The 24,126-nt window shown below is 34.0% G+C and overlaps 1 long non-coding RNA gene across 1 annotated transcript in view; it reads left to right on the top strand.

Annotated features, from left to right (window-relative positions):
* LOC118027118 overlaps positions 1-24,126 on the top strand; it is a 278,436-nt gene that overhangs the window by 197,316 nt on the left and 56,994 nt on the right. The window lies entirely within an intron of this gene.

Below are 24,126 nucleotides of genomic sequence, written 5' to 3'. Positions count from 1 at the left end.
TTGAATGATAAATAACATGTGCTTTTACTTCTTGATCAGATCAGATTAGTACTGATTTTTTTTGTGTTGAAAGCAAAGTGTTTTATGCCTCTTTGGATTTATCTTTCTAGTTCATTTATTGTTGATGGAGAACACTAAGTATCAACTATAATTTTGTTAGAGCAAGATCTTCTGTTATCACCGGCAATTCTGAGATTGAATCAGAGTAAAAATGTGTGTAGAGAGAAGCAGTCAATAGTTATGTCTAAGGGATATTCAGGTACAGTTTTTAGAGAGATTGCTTTGATAACTAAATGGTTTTATTATTAATCAAAATTTTATCATTGCCTTTTTTTTTGAGAAAAAAAATTGCTTTAATGCAGTAATTGACCTATTTGACCACATGCTGGTTCTCTAGTTAGGAAAAGGTGGGGAACTAATAGTTCCACTTTATTTTATCTATAGACAAAGGAATAAGGTCCCCAAAGGACATTGGGGAATAAAAGAAGGAAAAAATGTTTTTTGGTCTGATTTTTTTTAAAGGTTTATTTATTTATTAGAGAAGGGAAGAGTGTGCGCCCATGTGAGCAGGGGAGGGGCAGAGGGAGAGAAAGAGAGGGAGAGAAGCTCAAGCAGACTCCCCACTGAGCAGGGAGCCTGCTGCAGGGCTCCATCTCTGGGCCCTGAGATCATGACCTGAGCCAAAATCAAGAGTCAACTGACTGAGCCACCCAGGCACCCCAGGTCTGATTGTTTTTATTAATAACTGCCTTAATGATATGTTTCACATGCAGCTAGAATTTCAGTTTCAAAGAACTAGGAAGCAAGAATTAACAGAAGGGTATGGAGACCTTTAGGTTATAAAAATACTGAGAAAAATCCAAGTTCACTCATTTTAGTGATCTCTCAACCAAAGAAAGAATTGACAGTATTTATACAGCAAGATTACAATTTTGTGTTTCTACCATACTGATAGAATATATCTGATATTTTGTAATGTTAATTGATAATAAATATAGTAAAAATTTGTCCGCAATATTCAAAAGGCTTTATTCTACATGGAAAAATATGGTCAGATATTTCATTTGTCATTGGGTATAGAGAATCCATACTGATTTTATATAAATTTATCTTCTCTAAAAGCATAGCCACAGACAAGCAACTATGGTATTTATATTATTGAAAGTATTTACTTTGATTTAAAACAAATATTTTTTGAGAAAAAAATAGGATTTTAATTTCCTCTACTTTTGAAGTTTTTAAGGAATACTTTTAACTCAGTGGCAATCAGTGTGTATGTCAAAGGAGAAGGTGAGGGGCGCCTGGGTGGCTCAGTTGGTTGGGCATCTGCCTTCGGCTCTGGTCATGATCCCGGGGTCCTGGGATCGAGCCCTGTATCAGGCTCCCTGCTCAGCAGGAAGCCTGCCTCTCCCACTCCCCCTGTTTGTGTTCCCTCTCTCTCTGTGTCTCTCTCTGTCAAATAAATAAATAAATAAAATCTTAAAAAAAAAAAAAGGTAAGACAACATTAGGAAGAATGTTGTCTTTTGTGTTTCCTTATGCCAGTAGAAGCATAGCAACAATAAAGTTGAGTTTTAAAAATTTCTGGGCTAGTCCTTTATTGATCTGCTTGTCCAGTTAGCTCTATAAGTAGTATATGAAGGAATGAATGATAGTTAAATTAACAAATGCTTAAGTTTGAATACAAAATAATACCCAAACTATCACAGGGGTCATTTTTTGTTAGTTGATGACTAACTTCCTTCAGGCTCTCTTTGCTAATACTATCTTATTAGAGGGATGCAATAGACATGAAAATACCGTGCTCAGCTTTTAGAAGCATAACTGATGCCCCCAGCCAGTTCCACTATCATGTTGAATCAAAGCTATGCTTCCTAAGGGCTGCCCTGAGTCAATAACTGCCTACAATGGGAGTAACTAATGCTAGTCCATTCCTGTAGAATGGGAAACACCTTCAAATGGGTGACTTTGGCTTGCAAACTGCCTTGTCAAAATTTGTTTACAACTCTGCTGAAGTCTGAGATTCCACATACCCAGTTTTCTTCCTTTCTAACGTAAGGTGGTTGTGATCTTGTTCTACCTTTTCTGGTTCTGCTCCTTGATCCTTCACAGGCATTTTCCTCAATAAATCTCTTGCTCATCTGACCCATCTGATGTCCGCTTTTGAAGAGCCCAAACTATCACAGGGCATTCCCTAGTCATTTTCTGTAAAATACTACCCTATCATTTTCCAGTTTCTTTAGATCAGTTTCTTTTTTTCAATTAACACCTGGTATCTTATATCTGCTTATTTTCTCTCTCCCTCAATAGAATGTAAGATCCTTGAAGGCAGAGAGTTTATTCCTTTAGTTCCTATGGTGCAGCATCTGTGCGAGTGCCTCTCACAGGGTTGGCTACAGATATCTGTTGAATGAATAAATGCATGAGGAAGGAAGCCTAACACAGCTGTGGATTCTGCCTATAGTGAAATTTAGTAATAACAACTTCAGTTTCTGTGTTGCTAAACAGCCCTGTTGCTAAATAACAGAAAACATTTTAAAAGCATGTCGTACGAATATTTTGGTGATCTGATAATGGCTGAAGTAAGAATTTCAAACTTTGAGCTGGTAAATTATTTTTTAAACTCTCCAGCAGTGCTAGAAGCAAAACCCAAAAGAGCCCTGGTATTTTTGATACCCATTAAAATGATGTAAATAGTGATCACTGAGCCCCTTCAGGCTTACCGTTTTTTGGAATATCACCCAGAAACTACTTTTTTAGTTTTTTTAATTGAAGTATAATTAACATAAAATGTTATATTAGTTTTAAGTGTACAATTTAGATTCAACAATTCCATACATTTCTTGGTGCTCATCACAATAAGTGATCTTCTTTATCTGTTTTATCCATCCCTCTACCTCTCTCCCCTCTGTCAACCATCAGTTTGCTCCCTGTATTTGTTTTCTGTTGCTCTCTTTTTTCTTTGTTCATTTTTTTTCTAAAGATTTTATTTTTAAGTAATCTCTACACCCAATGTGGGGCTCAAACTCACAACCCCAAGATCAAGAGTCACATGCTCTACTGACAGAGCCAGCCAGGTGCCCCAATTTGTTTTGTTTCTTAAATTCCATATATAAATGAAATCATATGGTATTTGCCTTTTTTTGACTGACTAATTTAGCATCATACTCTCTAGGTCCATCCATGTTGTTGCTTATGACAAGATTTTATTACTTTCTATGGCTGAGTAATATTTCATCACATGTAATACTCATTTATCTATCAATGGACACCTAAGTGGCTTCCATATCCCAACTATTGTAGATAATGCTGCAATTAACACAGAGAGCATATATCTTTTCAAATTACTGTTTTCATTTTCTTTGGGTAAATATCCAGTAGTGGAATTACTGGATCATATAGTATTTTCATTTTTAATTTTTTGAGTTATCTCTGTACTGTTTCCCACAGTGGCTGCACCACTTTGCATTCCAACCAACAGTACACGAGGGTTCCTTTTTCTCCACGTCCTCACCACGTCCTCACTTTCTTGTCTCTTTGATTTTAGCAATTCTGACAGGTGTGAGTTGATATCTCATTGTGGTTTTGATTTGCATTTCCCTGATGATGAGTGACATTGAACATCTTTTCATGTGTCTATTGGCCATCTGTATGTCTTCTTTGGAAAAATGTCTATTCAGGTCCTCTGCCTATTTTTTATTGGATTATTTGGTATTTAGTTGTGTAAGTTCTTTATATATTTCAGATATTAACCCCCTTAGCAGCTATATCATTTGTAAATACATTTTCCCATTCAGTAGATAGCCTTTTTGATTTGTTGATGGTTTCCTTCACTGTGCAAGGAAAAATTTATTTTAAAACACACTTTATTCCGGGTGACCACAGTAATAAGCTAAGTCAATGTTTGTCATTATGTGCCATGGAATACCAACATCCCAACAACCCTCCTCTGATGGTAATTTTTTTTTCTGATATCAAACTCAATCAGATAAGATGACCAATTTCAAATTTCAGTTTTTTTTTTTTTTTTTTTTTGAGTGCTAGATGCCTGAATCACCTCTGAAGTCAATTATTATGTTGGTCTTTCTCCCCACTCTAATAGGCTACATCCCCACAGGTTTAAGCAGGAAGTGTTTATTAAGAAGTATTAATAAAAAAAAAAGAAGTATTAATAAGCTCCCAGCAACAACTCAGACCACACCAGAGAGCTAGGTGGTTAACTAACTAATACTACTGACCCTACTGCTTCAGTTGCCATATGGAAAGAGCCCTCATAATTATTTATTTTATCTTTATCTTTTAAATTGTTTTATTACTCAGAATAAGCTTCATTTTATTATATAGCTTTTTAAACTCTGTGCTGTGCCTTTACCACTTTCACAATTATTTTTTTCCTTATTGCTCCTCAATAAGGAAAACCACACTTGTTCTGGTCAGGGACACGTTTAGCACACATGGAACGGCCATAGGCCCTACTGACGTGTTTTTTTCACCTTAGACACCCTCATAAGAACTTTAGCTCTTACAGCATGAATGAACCCTTTGAAGTCAGGCTGGAAACACGTCACATGCAGATTTTGGTGCTTTCTCAAACCTCTTGATATAAAAGTAAACAATTCTATTACCAGGGGTTTGCGACAGCCTAGTTTTGTTAGAGTCTGTATTGTAGGGTAGCTTATGACAATATGTCAAACACTGGGCCATTCAGAATGCCTCTAGACATATCCCTGGAAAAGCAAAGGCCACCATTATTGCCAATCTCATAAATTCACTGCCTTTCCTCCTGTGTGCTACAGCAATTTTGGTGCTCTCTTATTCCTGGCTTGTTTCCTGATGTGACTTACGAATCAGAGTCTCATGCAGCTGCATCAGATTTGCAGAACCTAAGTCACATGTCTGCAAGCTAGTGGAAAAGGTAATTAGAAATATAGAGTTTCAATTTGGGAAAATGAGATTCACAATGGAGGAGCTGTTGAAATACACAATGAATGCTTGATAGCTTTTAGATAGCTGTTAGAGATTTGCACTAACATCAGTATGTAATTTATAATGATACAATAGCAAACAATTATAAAGTGCTTACTTTGTACAATTTTTTTCTATGCGTTCTATATATTAACTCATTTTATCATCACAACTCCCCCGTGTGATTGATACCGTTGTTTATTTTATGGATGAGGAAACTGGAGCGTCAAGAACATGTTCAAGGTCACAGTGATTGCACATGGTGGAGTTGAGATTTAGATGCAGTTAGGTTTCAGGAGTCCAAATTCTTGCTCTTCACCAATATACATATAACCTTTTACATATAATAACATCAGCAAATCATTATGGAATAGGCAAAAGAAAAATAAAAAAACAAAAATGAGTAGAATATATGAATAAGAAAATCCCACAGAAACTAAAGAGTGATGGTTAATAAAATTGGATTATTAATGCGGTAAACTATGATATAATTATTTCTTTTCTTTGGGCCCAATATTCACACACATTACCTGGATTAATCACATTTATCACAATAAGGAATTGCCTTAGATATCATTTTATCAAAGTTCATTCATTCATTGATTCTTTAAATACATAGTTCAAATCCCCTTCAAGCTGCCTCAAAATACTGACCATCAGAATAGTTATAACACTTAGTTTTAATTGTTTACTTTTTGGGTGTTAGCATCATGAGGATATGTGCCTTGTTTGACATACCCGCAGTGGTGGTCTTAGAATTCTTCACACACTATCTACTCAATAAAAATTGTTAAATATTATTAAATGTAATACAATGGCTGCTATTCTGTTGACTCTTAAGAATTATTAAAAAATTATAGACATCCTCTCCTTTTAGAAATTTCTAATGTATGCTTATGTAAAGTAAAATAACATACTTCCTCCACAATAGAACTTACTCTGGTCTCCTTACTTAGAGTTTAATTCTTGTAACATGTATTAGCATATTTATTAAACCAACAGAGATTGAAGTCCTTTCAAAGGAGTTAAAGAAAATACTACAAATTGTAATGATTTCTAATCAAAGCAGAAGATAATGAAATCTTGCCAGACAGAAATTCATCCACTTAGTAGATTAAAATAACAAGAGAAGGCAAAGAAAAAAAGAAAAAAAAAGGAAAAATATTCAAAAGGCTCTGAATTTCATATAGACAAAAGTTATTCTTGGAAGATTAAATATACCTTTAAAATAAAAGTGGTTTAAAATCAGTCTCAATTAGGTTAAATGCACTCCGTGTGATTTCCTTTCTATAAAACTTTGTATATTAACTTTTCTATTTGATTTGACTATTGTGTGCTTTGCATATGACTATATTCATGTGTTAAGCTGTCTGAATTAATTTAAATATGATATAACTTGGTTAGCACTAATAGTCTGTTTTGACAAATTGAAAGGAAAAAGCACCTTAAAAATTGAAGACAAAGTATATGAAAAATTTTACATCCTTGAGAAATATGTTTCATTGGTTATAAGTGTGCATTAAAATTACACAGGTGAAATAATTCTTATAGAAACCTTCATTTTAATGTGTATAAAATTAGCAAGAGTGAAAATTTAGGACAAAAGAACAATCACAACAGTATTGTGGATTACAATGAGAATATACTTTCGATTTTAGAACTGTCTGCCTATCTTAGAATATGCTTGCTTTTGAGAAGAATTTGTGTATATTTAATTTTTGGGAGGGGAACACAGTCAGATTTTTCCTGAACCTTTTAATAAACAAGACCACCAGCTCCAGCAAATACCATTGGAAATGTTGATATTGAACTATGTATAAACATAATTGCAGGGAGTCTGTGTCCTTATGCTGAAGCCCAGAATGAAGCTCATTATTTTCTAGCTATATACTGGTCAGGGTTCCCTCCCACAGAACCTCTCTCTCAAGGAGTGGACCTGAATATGGTGCTCCCTGGGCAGCTTCTCTCAAGAAAAAAGGGAGTAAAAATGGGTAAGATATCCTTAACTCAGAAATTCCTTTCCCAGATATTCTGTTTCTGTAATTCTCTCCTCTCCCCTACCAGTCTAAGTGGAGGAGAATGTTAGGATACAGCAAGAGTAGCATGTTCTTAGGTGAGTGGAAAAGTGTAGATCTGGCACTTTAGTATAACAGTAATTAAGGCCTGTGTGGGAGGTTAGCACAGAGCACCTTCTGAGAAATGGCATGTGCTTATGACAAAGAGGTTTGCAATCCAAGGTGGAGCCTGAAACAATCAAAGAGAGTGAATTGATTGGCTAGTGTATTTGCTTGATAAAGCCAGATTCTTTTTTTTTTTTGTTTTGATAAAACCAGATTCTATTAAAGCCCCATATTGGAGAGAAAGAGGATATATCAACACAGGAAAACTGGAAGAAGAATTTAAAAGATTATCATGCTAACGAGAGACGCTGGGGGCAGGGAAGAATAAAGCATCATGAGTGATTCTTACTCCCAAGTTTTTTCATATATTTAAGAACTTGTTTTATTTATTTATTTATTATTTATTTTTTATTTCTTTGTCCTTTTTTGGTTCCTGTTTGTCCTTCTCCTCTGTCCATTTTTCTCTTTGGATTTGATGTTTTGTTAATTTGAGGAATATATTAAGAAAATTAAGCCTTTGCTATGATTTGTTTTTCAAGTAGATCAGTTTTCTTTTGACCTTTCTAATGGTTATTTTAGGCACACAATTTATTTTCTAAAAATAGAAGATTAAATCAACTATTTCATGGCTGGTGTGAAAAGGGTGTGTGTGTGAGAGAGAGAGACAAAAGGAGAGATTTTCATTCTGTTTCAGCAGTATGAACTTTATTTGATGGCATTTTAAATTATTGAGCTTAGTTAATTTTTGTTTGCAATCATTTATATCAGGAGTTGACATTGATTTAGTTTTTTTTTTAATATGGTAATTGGCACATGCTTTGTACTCTAGGTTGATTCTATTTTGCCTTGCTTGTGTTGTATATGTTTGTAAGAACTGTTGGGATTCTATACATTTGAGAGTTTAATTAGAGTATTTGGAACCGGTGTGTGCAAAGGAAACCTTAAAACAATTGGTTTTTAGGTTTTTAGATAATTTTTTTTCTGTGTAGCACATTTTATACCTTGACAAAATAAGCAATTTAGGATATGCAGCGATGATTAGATATATTATCCCTATCTGCCGATTTTTAATTTACTTATATCTCATATCCAACATTTTCATTTTCAGATAGATGACAATATCATTTGGAATTTGATGTATTGTTATGCTGCTATTTCAACTTTAGTGAGGTAGGTCATTAGTGAATGCTACCTCTACTTTCTGAATGAGTTGCTTTCAATGCTGTTCATCAAAAACACTTTCTGAATGGGCATTGCTTACTTTCTTTTAAGCTTAAGTGAAAGCTTTGTTACATATTGCTTTTTAAAGTTTTTAAAGTTCAAAGTAATAAATTTTGAAATGATCATGTAAATTGAAAAACAGTTTAAATTACTATAATCTGATAAGATATTTTAGAAGCTAGTAATTTTACTAATATGGCTGTCTTAACCAAAAAACATGGCTGTTTAATTTATACTGCAGGCCAACCTCTGTGCAATTAAGCATATCAGTAAACCATAAAACTGCAGAGATTAAAATAATGCTATTGTCTAGAATTAATGATAAATTTATGCAATTCTGCCTAGTATAAGTACAACTGAATTGACAATAACTTTAACTGCTTGCATTTTCATCATTTACACCGTATTTGAAATATCACAGGGTAGAAGATGGATTTTAGCTTGGGTAATTAGCCAGTGGGAAAGTGAAAATTATTTCATGAGGTCCAGGAACCAATCACCTGCTGAAAGTTCTAATTAAAGTATAAGAAATATTCATTAAGCTGTTATTGATGAGTAACAAAGATATAAAAACCTTAAGTTTCTATTTTAATATTATTTTTAATCCTTATATTCTGAATAAAGTTGCAAAAGATAGAGACCATGCTTTGTAGAATGTTTATTTTAGTGTTTCACATAGAGGGGACAAACAGCAAGAGATACAATATTTTTTTTCACTGTCATTATCTAAAATTAAAAATAAATATTTTTTCTTAAGAAGTGGTATATATTGTATCTTTTATAAGCTAATCTCCTCTTTGTGCACTTTCTCTCTTTGGAAGGAAAAAAAGAAAGGAGTATGTGATGCCTCAGTAAGATAAAGAAACCAAAATATCATCCAATAGGATTATAGAGCCTTAAAGCCTTATTATGCAGATTATTTGATATCTATGTATAAATCTTGATGTTGAGTCTTTTAAAATAATTTTGAACCTGGAATGCCTGATTCCAGGTCTTTATGGGAAATGTTTTGATCCATTCAGCTGTAATAAATAAGGAGCCATATGCTAAAACAAATAGGCTCTATACAGCCTCTTCAGAAATGAAACTACTGTAAGTGGTTCCCAGCTAACATAACTGCTACATTTGGCAAGCCCAGTCTCTTTATGTTCTTTACTTAGTATCCAGACTCATCCTTTTAAAATAAAATTCATGACAGTGTCATGTATCTGTTTTAAACATTCCATACTCCATACTCCATATCATGAACTCCAAAGCCGGCAGTCTGTTTTTGGAATTCCTTTATCACTTGCTGATTCTATTTTTTAAATTTATTTATTTGAGAGAGAGAGAGAAAAAATGAGCAGGGGGGAGAGGGAGAAGCAGACTTCCCAGTGAGCAGGGAGCCCGATGAAGGGCTCCATCCTAGGACCTTGGGATCATGACCTGAGCCAAAGACAGACGCTTAACTGACTGAGCCACCCAGGCGCCCTTTCTAATTCCATTTTTATTGCATTCCAGTTTCTCTCTTCCTCATTGCAATCCATCACATTAGCATTTCATTATTTTTTCAAAACAATAAGCATATCCCTTCCTCTGATGCTTTCAGTATTGCTCCTCATTTTGCATGAGGTGCTCACTTTGCCATTATCTTCAGAATTCACTCGCTATTCGATGCGGGTCTCCGATGAGATGTCCTGTCTGAGATGCTTTCTTTAATTGATTGAGGAATTAGCCCCTTCCTTATTCAAACTCCTTACCCTGTTTTATTCTTTTTACATCACTATAATTAACTTACATTTGTGTTTCTTTATTCTCCACTAGAATGTAATTTGAATGTGTGAAGAAATTTTGCTCTTATGTTCATATTTGTATCCACTATACATGTTTGATACATGAGTGCTTACTAAATATTTCTTAAATGAAAAAAATAATAATTGAATGAAAAAATGAATAAAACGGCTAATGAATTAATTATCTGTGGTTTATGGAAGAAGTACTGGAATTTAAAATCAACCTAAGAAAATTCTTATGACTATATGATAAAATTAATCTTTGTATGCCAGAAATTAAGTTTTATTTCATAAAGAATAAGGCCAGATTCTTCTCACTTTTTCCATTCAGTTTTTTTGTTTGTTTTTGTTTTTGGGAGGAGAGTGTAGTGGAGCTTATCCTTTATTTATTTTTATTTTTTTACTTTTTTAATATTTTATTTATTCATTTGAGACACAGAGATACAGAGAGAGAGAGCATGAGCAGGGGAGAGGCAGAGGGAGAGGGAGAAGCAGGCTCCCCGCTGAGCCAGGAGCCCAAGGTGGGGCTTGATCCCACGACCCTGGGATCATGACCTGAGCTGAAGGCAGATGCTTAACCATATGAGCCACCCAGGCGCCCCTGGAGCTTATCCTTTAGTTCTGAATTGCTTATAATAACTCACTTCTAAGAGCTCTGTTTTCTCAAGTGCTCTTCCCTATGAGGTTTGGAGGTAGAGTTGGCCAAAACAGAAACATATACAAGGTTTAGATGGCGAAAGTGAAGAGGAAGCCATTACTCTTAGATGATTGTGATGGACAGACAGGGTGACATAAATGCAGATGTGCTCAAAGGGCTTGAGCTTCTACCTTGTCTTCCTAATGACTGGCCCCACCATATGATGGCCATGCCAGCCGACCATCTAATATTACACTGAGGTTTCCTCAAAGATAGCCACTTTCTCAGACCACATCATGAAACCCTTCATGGATACACTGGACTACCAGATACCCATAGCTTTTTCCCGTAAACTGTTAAGCCCCCACTCACACCATTCCTTCACTTTTGTGGTTAGTGATTTTTTCTGACTCTCTGACTTCCTGGTATGAAACCTGTCTTATCCTAACTTAGCCACATTTTTGTTAAGTTTTCATTTCTGTGGTAAACACCTTGTTCCCTTAATACTGTTAATGGCTTTGTTTTGACTAATAAAACTGATAAAACTTTTGTAACTGAATATCAGCCATCTGTCATTATACTTCTTTATACTGTTTGATCCTGGCTGCTATATATAAATAAAACCTCATGAAAAACAAGTTGTAATGTATATGTATTTGTGTGTGCCTATGTGTGTGCATAGAGAGCAGAACTTTAAAAGAAGCTTTTCATTAAGCCTAAAAATGATATTTTATAAAATCTCTTCCCCAATCTTCACATTGTCAGAAGAGTCTTCAACAATATTTTATGACCCTAAAATAGATACAAATTCTCTTTTTGTGTTTATAGTAAAGATGCATAGTCATTGAATCTAGTGAAACTGTTGTCAAAGAACACTGTTAAAATTTGTTGAATTTCCAAGGTAAATAAAAATGTCTTACTGAATTAGAAAACCTAACAATGGACCATTTAAAATGCAGAATATATTTGATCTGAAAACAATCTTTTATACTTTTAAAATCTGTTCATGTCTTCTGCCCATTTCTTGATTGGATCATTTGTTCTTCGGGTGCTGAGTTTGATAAGTTCTTTATAGATTTTGGATACTAGCCCTTTATCTGATATGTCATTTGCAAATATCTTCTCCCATTCTTTTGGTTGTCTTTTGGGTTTGTTGACTGTTTCTTTTGCTGTGCAAAAGCTTTTTATCTTGATGAAGTCCCAATAGTTCATTTTTGCCCTTGCTTCCCTTGCCTTTGGTGATGTTTCTAGGAAGAAGTTGCTGCAGCAGAGGTTGAAGAGGTTGCTGCCTGTGTTCTCCTCAAGGATTTTGATGGACTCCTGTCTCAAATTTAGGTCTTTCACCCATTTTGTGTGTGGTGTAAGGAAATGGTCCAGTTTCATTCTTCTGCATGTGGCTGTCCAATTTTCCCAACACCATTTGTTGAAGAGACTGTCTTTTTTCCACTGGACATTCTTTCCTTCTTTGTCGAAGATGAGTTGACTGTAGAATTGAGGGTCCATTTCTGGGCTCTGTATTCTGTTCTATTGATCTATGTGTCTGTTTTTATGGCAGTACCATACTGTCTTGATGATGACAGCTTTGTAATAGAGCTGGAAGTCTGGAATTGTGATGCCAGCAGCTTTGCTTTTCTTTTTCATCATTCCTCTGGCTATTTGGGGTCTTTTCTGGTTCCATACAAATTTTAGGGTTATTTGTTCCATTTCTTTGAAAAAAGTGGATGGTATTTTGATAGGGATTGCATTAAATGTGTAGATTGCTCTAGGTAACATAGACATTTTCACAATATTTGTTCTTCCAATCCATGAGCATGGAACATTTTTCCATTTCTTTGTGTCTTCCTCAATTTCTTTCATGAGTATTTTATAATTTTCTGAGTACAGGTTCTTTGCTTCTTTGGTTAGCATCCTTTCTTGATTAAAACTCTTCAGAGTGTAGGGATAGAGGACACATACCTCAATATCATAAAAGACATCTATGAAAAACCCACAGCGAATATCATTCTTAATGGGGAAAAACTGAGAGCTTTCCCCCTAAGGTCAGGAACACAGCAGGGATGTCCACTCTCACCACTGCTATTCAACATAGTACTAGAAGTCCTAACCACAGCAATCAGACAACAAAAAGAAATAAAAGGCATCCAAATTGGCAAAGAAGAAGTCAAACTCTCACTCTTTGCAATTGACATGCTACTTTATGTGGAAAACCCAAAAGACTCCACCCCAAAACTGCTAGAACTCATACAGGAATTCAGTAAAGTGGCCGGATATAAAATCAATGCACAGAAATCAGTTGCATTTCTATACACCAACAACAAGACAGAAGAAAGAGAAATTAAGGAGTCGATCCCATTTACAATTGCACCCAAAACCATAAGATACCTACCTAGGAATAAATCTAAACAATGTATTCTTAAAGCTAAAGTGAGTCACTTGTAGGAAGCACATTATTAGGTACTTTAAAAAAAATCTATTTAGCTACTCTGTCTTTTGATTGAATAATTTAATCCATTTATATTTAAAGTAATTATTGATAGGTAAGAACTTAGTATTACCTGATTTCAATAATTATTTTCTGGCTCTTTTGTAGTTCCTTTGATCCTTGCTTTCTCTCTTGTTGTCTTTCTTTGTGATTTGTTAATGTTTTGTATTGGTTTGGTTCTTTGATCCCTTCCCCTCCCTCCCTCCCTCCCTCCCTCCCTCCCTCCCTCCCTTCCTTCCTTCCTTCCTTCCTCTTTCTTTCTTTCTTTCTTTCTTTCTTTCTTTCTTTCTTTCTTTCTTTCTTTCTTTCTTTCTTTTTCTTTCTCTCTCTCTCTCTCTTTCTCTCTTTCTCTCTTTCTCTCCTTTCTTTCTTCTTTCTTTTGTATAGGTACTAGAACTTTCTTATTATAGCTTGAACAAAACATCTTATGAATCTATTTTAAGCTGATAGAAACTTAACTTGATTCACATACAAATTCTATGCTTTTACTCCCCTTCACATTTTATGCTTTTGATATTATACCTTACATCATTTTATATTGTGTATCCATTAACAAATTGTGGTAGCTATAATTGTTTTTAATAGTTTTGTCTTTAAACTGTTAAAATAGAGTTAAAAGTGAATCATACACACACACACACACACACACACACACACACACTTCTCAATGGACTTCTTTGGGATTATTATGCTGAATTCCTTATAATGCAATTCATAGATATCCACTTTTTGTTGGGTCAGCTACTGGAGTTTTAATATTATAGAATATTCTTAATTTGACTATATATTTATCTATACAGTAGTTTTAAACTTTCATATATCTAATTAGAATTATTTTGCCTTAACTTGAAGAATCCCTTTAGCATTTCTTGTAAGCCAGGTCTAGTGGCAATAAACTTCCTCAGATTTTGTTTGTCTGGGAAAGTTGTTCTGTGTCCTTCATTTCTGAAGGCAGTTTTTTGTTTTTTTTTGGGGGGGGGTATAGTTTTCTTGGTTGGCAATGTTTTTTTTTTTTTTTTCTTTTAATACTTTGAATATGTTGTCCCATTCTCTCCTGGTCTGAAAATTTGTTGCTAAGAAATTAGCTCATAATCTTATAGGGGTTCATTGTATATCATGAGTCACTTTTTTCTTGCTGCTTTTAAAATTCTCTATTTGTCTTTGGCCTTTGACAATTTGATTATAATATGGGACAGGACTGCTCCCAGACTGTATGAGAAGGACTGAAGCAGAGTCACAAAGCTCTGCAGTAGGACTGAGGTCAGAAGGCCGATGGGTATGTCTCCTGCCTGGTCACTGGGTGAACAGAACTGGCAGCCAAAAGGGACTAGAGCCAGGTCACGGGCTGCTCTTACCACTGCTATTCAACATAGTACTAGAAGTCCTAACCACAGCAATCAGACCAGGACTGAGGTTGGCAGGCATGTTATCCGAGGCATGGGTAGATGTGACCCTTGCTGGGTCCCTGGGTAATGGGACCAAGGCCAAACAGGGCTGTAGCTGAATCCACAGGGGACAAGGCTGTTTCTAAGTTTTTAGCTGGGACCATAATCAGTGAACCTGCCATCTGGCAAGGACCTGCCTTCTTGTAAGAGCCCTCCTTGGTCTCAGGTTCCGATTTCCTACCTGAGTTGCTAAACTCCCACAAAGGTACTTTTGCCCATGGATGGCTGACAAATAGTTGCTGCTGGGAGAGTCAAGCAGGGAACCTCCTATTCTGCCATCTTGCTGAGGTCACTCTCAGCAAGGCTTTAAAGTTTTAATATAATTCTATTTTTATGTGAGATAGATTTGATCATGATTAAATGTGGATTGACAGAAATAAGTAAAGGAGAACTAAGACTTATTTAAAAGATTATTAAAGAGGTCTAAATACTTATAATTGTGTTCAATGTGCATAAATTGAGTTAGAATTGGCTTACATTAATTTGGTTTAGTCTTCTAAAAGTCTAAAAAAATGATTTGAAGAAGTAAAAACAAAAGTTCTAATTATCAAATGGCTAAATAGATTTAATTTCTTCTCTAAACAAGACTAAAATTGGTGGTGTTTTCTTCCAAATTTTGTGAATATCACACACACACACACACACACACACATTTCTAATCCAATAAATTCCTGTTCTGCATAAACAATCCTCATTAAGGATTACAACATTTCTCTGAAGATAGAAATATAATTTCTTCTCTGTTTTACTTGTTGCATTCAGATTATTTTTTGCTACTCATTTTTAATGGCAGTGCCAAAAAATGTTAGTTATTGGATTATTTCCCAGACTCTAGTTTAATAGTACCTAACATCTTCCAACTTCAGCATAAAAATAAATTCTAAATCTTACTGAGTCATTCAATCAGAAAAACACAGGTACTTCTCACTATTGCCAATTCCATACTTATCACTGGAAGCTAGAAAATAGACAAGGATTATTTCATAGTAAAGGTACCATTACTATGATCATGCAAGTGATCTAAATGGGCAAATGGAAAATCAAGTGAAATGCGAAAGTGATATTTTCCTTAGTGACTAGGCAATTTGGAGATTCCAGATTAATGTAAACTGAGGAAGGAAAAAAAGGACTGGGTGATGGTAGGGGGCTGGTATCATCTGACATTAGGAAATACTTTTCCACAGTAAAAAAAATATTCACTACCCATAAACCCTAAGTAACTTTCATAAGTAACTCATGAAATGACTTGTAAGCTGCCACATATTTTTCAAAAGTGGATCACTGCAACATTATGGAGGAAAATTCTCCAGTGTGTGTCTCTAAGAGGAATTTGGTAGGGAAGGAGAGGCCAATAAAGTAAGTATGTGATTAGGTGTTTTGTTTACTCAAGTTGAGGGGTTCTATATTTGTTCAGTGACAGATTCAAATCCTAAACCTTGTTTAAATGTCCATATAATGACTTCAAATAGTTGAATAATCGATGTCAATGGTATACATTATTTTTATTTATTTTTTGTTTTGTTTTTCTATTTGGCATATGTAGAGTGTTCAATTTGTTCTTAAATAAGAACAGAAGACAGTTATAACCTACTTCCTGAGAATCTTACCAATGTGCTCTAGACTATGAAAGACATATTTATAAAATAAGAAATATAGGAAATAGAGTGCTTCTATGGATCTGCTTCTTTAGAGGACATAAATCTTTATTATATCTGCACATACTGCACTTTTTGGAATATAACTATTAGAGCACTTTATGAAACTACATTTTTATATATTAATATACTATAAAGTGCTGTGCAACATATATGTAATTACACAAATCTTCAGAGACTAAAAATAGAAATGGCAGGCAAAAGCCTATTTTCCTTTCTGGAATGAAAAGTGCTTAATGGATTTGTGAAGAGAGAGCTTCTATAGAAGAGAAGACATATACTGACAGAATTTAGGGAAACTTGTCACAAACAGCTGATTTCCTTTTGTATTTTGTCATAAAAAAGCATGGTTGTATAAATGCAATCAAAGTAGATGAATAGAAGATCTGTATTCAAATATCTCATAATAATTTGCTAAGAATGGATCATTTCATTTCTTTAAAAATATTCAGCTAATTATCTGATTGTTGATTTCATCAATTTGTTTTTGAAAAGTTTTTGAGATACTGTTAAAATTATACATACTGTTTTCTCGTGTCAACTTTGTTTAACATGACACTGTTAATATAATACCAAAAGATTTGGAAAAGTTATAAGCTTTTGGTTATATCAAAGAACATAGAAAATCAGGTTTTGTAGGTTAAATCCCAAAGTATCATATGAATTAGGGAGACCGTGAGGATGTGGTTCAATGTGTCAGTAGTAATTTTTATAAGTTCCTTTTTGAATTTTTTCTCAACTGTAGGGCGAAGAAATATAGCTGCCATAGTAACTAAAGTACAAGATATTAACAAGAGCAAATAAGACTATGCAGCATTTATTTCTGACAAGAAAAATGACAGTAATGCCTTTCATGTACCTTTCTTATGAATTCCTTTCTACCAAACACATCAATTTATAAATGTCAGTTTGGTGGCAATCATCATTGGTATTTCTTCTGGTGGCTGTTTGGCTTCACAGGCTCTAAAGTAAGTCCACTTATTTATTTTCTTTTTTAAAAGACTATTTTTAGAGCAGTTTTAGATACATAACAAAATTGTGAGGAAGGTACATAGAGTTTCTATATACCGTCATGCGTAGCCACACTCATTTTCATCAGAATGGTATTCTCCTCCCACTCCCAAGGACAAAACTACATTGATAAATTCTATTCAGCTAAATTCCATAGTTTACCTTAGCATTCACTCTTGGTGTTATACATTCCATAGATTTGGATAAATGTACAGTGATATGTATCCATCATTATAGAGTATTTTCACGACCTAAAAATATTTTGTGCTCTGCATATTCATCTCTTCTTCCCTTGACCTCTGGGTGATTGCTGATCTTTTTACTGTAACCACAGATTTGCTTTTTTGAGAATGTCATATAGTTGGAAACATACTTTATGGAGCTTTTTTTAGATAAGCATTTTTCACTTTGTAAAATACATATTTAAAATTCTTCCATATCTTTTCATGGTTTAATAGCTCATTTTTTAAGCACAAAATAATATTCCAGACATCATTGTCTAGATGTACCATAGTTTATTCACCTACTGAAGGACATCTTGGTTGCTTCCAAGTTTTGACCATTATGAATAAAACTGCCATAAACATTTTTGTATAGGTTTTAATGTGGGCATAAATTTTCAACTCCTTTCAGTAAATGCCAAGGAGAGTGATAGCTGGATCTTGTTTAGTTTGTAAGAGTTTTTAGTTTTGTAAGGGTCAGTTTAGTTTAGTTTGTTTAGTTTTATAAAAAACTACCAAATTGTCTTCCAAAGAGGTATATCATTTTGCATTCCCACCATCAATTAATGAGTGTTTCTATTGCTTCATATCCTCTCTGGCATCTGTGTTGTCAGTGTTCTAGATTTTGGCCATTCTAATAGGTGTCTAATGGTATTTCATTGCTTTAATTTTCATTTACCTAATAAAATATGATGCAGAGCATCTTTGCATATGCTTACTTGTCATCTGTATATCTTCTTTGGTGAGATGTCTGTTAAGGTTGTTAGCCCATTTTAAACCAGGTTCTTGTTGTTAAGAGTTTTTTTGTAATATTTTAGACAAAACTCCTTTAATAAATATTTTACAAATATTTCCTCATAGTCTATGGCTTGTTATCCAATTCTCTTGATATTATCTTTCACAGAGCAGAAGTTTTTAATTTTAATTAAGTCCATATTATCAATTATTTCTTTCATGGGCTGCTTCTTAATGTATCTAAAAAGTCATCACCATACTCATGGTTATCTAGGTTTGTATTATGTTGTCTTCTAGAAGTTTTATAGTTTTGCACTCTACATTTACAAGTATGATCCATTTTGAATTAATTTTTGTAAAGTGTATGAAGTCTGTGTTTAGACTATTTTATTTTTCATATGGATGTCCAGTCATTCCAGCACTATATGTTGAAGAGACTGTCTTTGCTCCATTGGTTCCCTTTGGTCCTCTGTCAAAGATCAGTTGGCCATACTTATGTGGGTCTGTTTCTCTGCTCTTTACTTTGCTCTTTGGATCCATTTGTCCATTCTTTTTGCTAATCCCACACTGTAGTTTATAATAATTCTTAAAGCTGGTAGTGTTAGTCCTTCAACTTTGTTCTTCCCCTTCAATTCTTTATTGGCTATTCTTGGTCTTTTGCCTTTCTATAAAAACTTTAGAATCAATTTGTTGATAACCACAAAAGAGCTCATTAGGATTTAGATTGGAATTGCATTGAATCTGTAGATCAAGTTGGGAAGAACAGACATGTAGACAGTAGTATCTTCCTATCCATGAACATAGAATACTTTTCCATTTATTTAGTACTTCTTTGCATTCACCTTATCATAGTTTTATAGTTTTCCTCATATAGATCTTTATATATTTTGTTAGATTTATACTTATTTTTGTACTCATGTAAATGGTAAATTTAATATAAACTAATGTAAACAGTAAATTGTTCATTGGTATATAGGAAAACAATTGACTGTTGTATGTTAACCTTGCATCCTGCAATATAGCTATAATACTTATTCCAAAAGTTTTTTTGTTGATTCTTTTGGATTTCCTACTCAGGTGATTATGTCAATGTGAACAAAACAGATTTGTCTTTCTTCCCAATCTGTATGTATTTTATTTCCTTTTCTTGCCTTATTGCAATAGCAAGTACTTCCATTATGATGTTGAAAAGGAGTGGTGAGAAAGGACATCTTTGACTTGTACCTGATCTTAGTGGGAAAGCTTCATTTCTCACGATCAAGTATGATGTTAGCTGTGGGTGTTTTGTAAATAAGCCTTTATCAATTTGAAAATGTTCCTCTCTATTTCTAGTTTACTCAGAGTACTTAATCATGAATGGACATTAGATTTGTCAACTGCTTTTTTCTGCATATATTGAAATGATCTTGTTGTTTTTCCTTTTTAGTCTGTGGATGTGCTGCATTACATTAATTATTTGCAAATGTTGAATCAGCCTTGCATATTTTGGATAAGGCCTTCTTGGTTGTGGTGTGTAATTCTTTTTAATACTTTATTGGATTCATTTTGATAATATTTCATTGAGAATTTTTGTATTTATGTTCATGAGAGATATCAGTCTACAGTCTCCTTATAACTTCCTTGATTTTGGTATTAGGATAATCCTAGCCTCATGGAATGAATTAAGAAGTATTTTCTCTCCTATTCTCTTAAAGAGATTGTAGAGAATGGGTGTAATTTTTTCCTTTAAATATTTGGTAGAATTCACCAGTGAAACAATCTGGCTCTGAGGCTTTCTGTTTGGAAGATTAATTAATATTGGTTAAATTTTTAAATAGGCATAGGCCTATTATGATATTTTTTTATTCTAGTTGAGTTATGGCAGATTGTGTCTTTCAAGGGATTGGTGTCTTTCATCTAGGTTATGAAATTTGTGAGTATAAAGTTGTCCATTGTATTGCTGTATTATCCTTTTGATATCCATGGAATCTGTACTAATGTCCCCTTTTTCATTTCTGATATTAATAGTTTGTGTCTTCTCCTTTTCCTATTAAGCCTAGCTAGCACTTTGTTGATTTTTTTAGAACTTTATTAATTTTACTGATGTTTTAAAATGATCAGGTTTCAGTTTAATTGATTTTCTCTGTTGATTTTCTGTTTTCAATTTTATCTCTAATTCTTATTATTTCTTCTACTTTGGATTTGATTTGCTCCTATTTCTTTTAGTTTTCTACAGTGGAGACTTAGATTAAATAAAAAGAAGAAAAATGTAAAATTAATAATTTCTTCTTTTTAACATATGCATTCAATACTATAGATTTCCCTTGATTTTTGATAGTTTTTTTTCATTTTTTATTTAATACAAAACATTTAAAAATTTCTCTTTTGAAATTTCTTCTTTGACCTATATATTATTTTGAAGTATATTATTTAATCTTCACATATTTGGGGATTTTCCAGTTATTTTTTGTTATTGATTTCTAATTCAATTTCATTGTGGTTAATAGAAGACATTGTATGATTTATATTATTTTAAGTTTGTTAAGGTGTGGTTTATGGCCTAGGATGTGGCCTGTCTTGGTGAATGTTCCATGTGTATATTCTACTATTAGATGTAGATTCTAGAAGAAATGTATATTCTACTATTGTATAATCTATTATAGAGATGTATATTCTACTATTAGATGAAGTAGTTTATAGATGTCAATTACACGTATCTGATTGATAGTGCCATTGAATTCAGTTATGCCCTATTGATTTTCGGCCAGCTGGAATATGTCTATTCCTGAGAGGGGGCTGTTGACGTCTCAAACTATCAGACTGAATTCAACAATTTTTCTTAGTACTTCTATCAGTTTTTACTTCACATTGTTTGATGCTGTGTTGTCAGGCACATACATGTTAAGGATTGTTATGTCTTCTTGAAGAATTAACCTCCTTATCATTATGTAATGCCCTTCTTCATTCCTAGTAATTTTCCTTACTTGAAGTTTACTCTGTCTGAAATTAATATAATTTCTCTTAAGAGCAGGCCTTGTTAAGAAGAAACAAGTGTTTCTGGTGTATCTCCAAATAGGTCCTTATCCTCTCCCCTGCCAGAAGACCAAGGGAAATTTTTTTAAAATAAGATGTCAGCAGAACACTGGTAAGGAGATTTTTCTCTGGTATTTATTGTGGGAACCTAGTCAAACTCCTACATGAAATCTCACAATTTTTTGGCCCCTGTCCCAATGACTGGATACCCTGGAGTTTTTATGTCTACTCTGAATATCCAGGAATTCATTAATTACAATTTAGGCTTTTCTACCCTGAGAATGGTTCCTGTGGTATTTCCCTCTCAAGCATCTTTGCTCCAGGAATAGGGTGTGATGACCTATTCAAAAGTTTGTCTCCAATCTTAGAAACAGTGGTTTTCCCTGGTCTTCCCCTCTCTTACAAATCTAAGAAGAGTTGTTAATTGTTGGGTCTGTTCTGCTTTTTACTTGATATTAGGATGTAGTGGTGACTTCTAAGCTGCTTACAGGTGGAACTGGAAACTGGGTATTTCTCTTATAATTACAAGCATGGGAGAACAGAATTCAGTATCCCATTTTCATTTTCAGTGGCTCTCAACCATGTTTATTTGTCTTTGCTGTCTTCCTTTTCATATGCCACCAAAAATAACCACAGTTTCAAAATGGAAAAAATTAAAATTGGACTATCTTGAATTTAAATAATGAAACAAAATAAAGCCAGAACCATGAAAAGAAAATAGAAACACTGTGATGTAGTTTCTAAGGAAAATAGAAATTCTTAACTAATTATTTTTTTGTGTTATGAAGTAAAATTATAATTTTACCAATGAGGAAAATAAATAACTTAAGATTTTTTTTTTGTATAAATTTTTTGTATTTCAACCCGAACTCTGCAGTTTTTAAAGTGAGTAACTAAGGGTGAATTATTTCTAGCCATGCACTCTAAATCTCTTTTAGGCCAGTTTTCCACTTCCTATCAACAAGGTCCTTATTGACTAGCTACCTTGACACATAACTTAGGAAAAAACGAGCCCATTTGAATAATTTTTGAAAATCCAGGTATATAAAAGTCTCATTTCCTGATTCTCCATACTATTTCTACAAGACCTAGCTCTTAGTAAACCAGAACTACTGAGCTCTCAGTGAATCAAAATTATTGTGAGTCTGCAACCTCAGGAGTTCTCTGGGTGAAATTTGAAGTTGGCCTCCCATATATAAAGGACAAGGAGAGTAAAGAAAAGCAGATAAATATATATTGGTAGGTGGCAGTTTTAACAGGTAAGAGAACTTACATACAAGACTTGTCTTGAGCAGCTGCAAGCTGAGTATATCTCCACACTTGCCTGGCAGAATCTTAAGAGTTTATATAGAGACCTTAACACAATTCAGTCATGCGTATAGTCTAGATGGTCTCAACAACACAGTACTCTCAAGGGTGCATTCTAGAAGTGGCTCCTGGCATGGGAAAAGTAGGAAGAATGTACATTCCAAGATGGGGGCAGATAAGGAGCCACCAGTTTCCCAGGTCCAACTCATGAATCAACTGGCGGTCATATCCTCTCAATGACCTCCTCCAACACAGGTTCAGACAATATTTTAGTATGGAAATAAGATTATTAGACAAATGCCATGATAGGTTTGTAACATAAGCAGATAGGAGATTTTGTCAAAGATTAGTTGACCATATAGTTGTGGGTCAATTTCTGGGTTTCCTATTCTGTTCCATTGATCTATGTGTCTGTTTTTGTGCCAGTACCATGCTGCCTTGATGACTATAGCTTTGTAATAGAGCTTGAGGTCCCCAGTTGTGATGCCACCAGCATTGCTTATCTTTTAAGACTGCTTTTGTCTATTCAGGGTCTTTTGTGCTTCCATACAAATTTTAGGATTGTTTGTTCTAGCTCTGTGAAAAATGCTGGTGGTATTTTGATAGGGATTGCATTATATGTGTAGATTGCTTTGGGTAGTATAGACATTTTAACCATATTTGTTCTTCCAATCCATGAGCATGGAATGTTTTTATGTTTCTTTGTGTCATCTTCAATTTCTTTCAAAAGTGTTTTATAGTTTTCACAGTAGAGATATTTAACCTCTTTGGATAGGTTTATTCCTAGGTATCTTATGGTTTTTGGTGCAATTGTAATTGGTATCAAATCCTTGATTTCTCTTTCTGCTGCTTAATTATTGGTGTATAGAAATGCAACCGATTTCTATACATTGATTTTGTGTCCTGCAACTTTACTGAATTCATGTATCTTTGAAAAAGTAGGAAAGAATATCCAATGGAAAAAAGTCTTTTCAACAAATGGTGTTGGGAAAACTGGACAGCAACATGTACAAGAATGAAACTAGACCACTTTCAAAATTCAAAATGGGTGAAAAACTTAAATGTAAGACAGGAAACCATCAAAAACCTAAAGGAGAACACAGGCAACAACCTCTTTCACATTGGCTATAGCAACTTCTTATTAGACATGTCTTTAAAGGCAAGGGAAACAAAAGCAAAAATGAACTATTAGGACTTCATAAAGATAAAAACTTCTGCACATCAAGGGAAATAGCAAAACTAAAAGGCAGCCTGTGGAATGGGAGAAGATATTTACAAATGACATATCTGATAAAGGGTCAGTATCCAAAATCTATAAAGATGTTATCAAACTCAACACCCAAAAAACAAATAATCCAGTTAAAAAATGGGCAGAAGATATAAATAGACATTTTTCCAAAGAGGACATCCAGATGGTTAACAGACACATGAAAAGATGCTTAACATCACTCAGCATCAGGGAAATACAAATCAAAGCTACAATGAGATACCACCTCAGAATGGCTAAAATGAACAACGCAGGAAACAACAGATGTTGATGAGG

This window comes from Mirounga leonina, unplaced genomic scaffold (genome assembly GCF_011800145.1).
Source record: "Mirounga leonina isolate KUSES-001 unplaced genomic scaffold, KU_Mleo_1.0 Mir_357, whole genome shotgun sequence".
Taxonomy (NCBI): domain Eukaryota; kingdom Metazoa; phylum Chordata; class Mammalia; order Carnivora; family Phocidae; genus Mirounga; species Mirounga leonina.
This window is presented reverse-complemented; position numbering and strand designations above follow the sequence as displayed.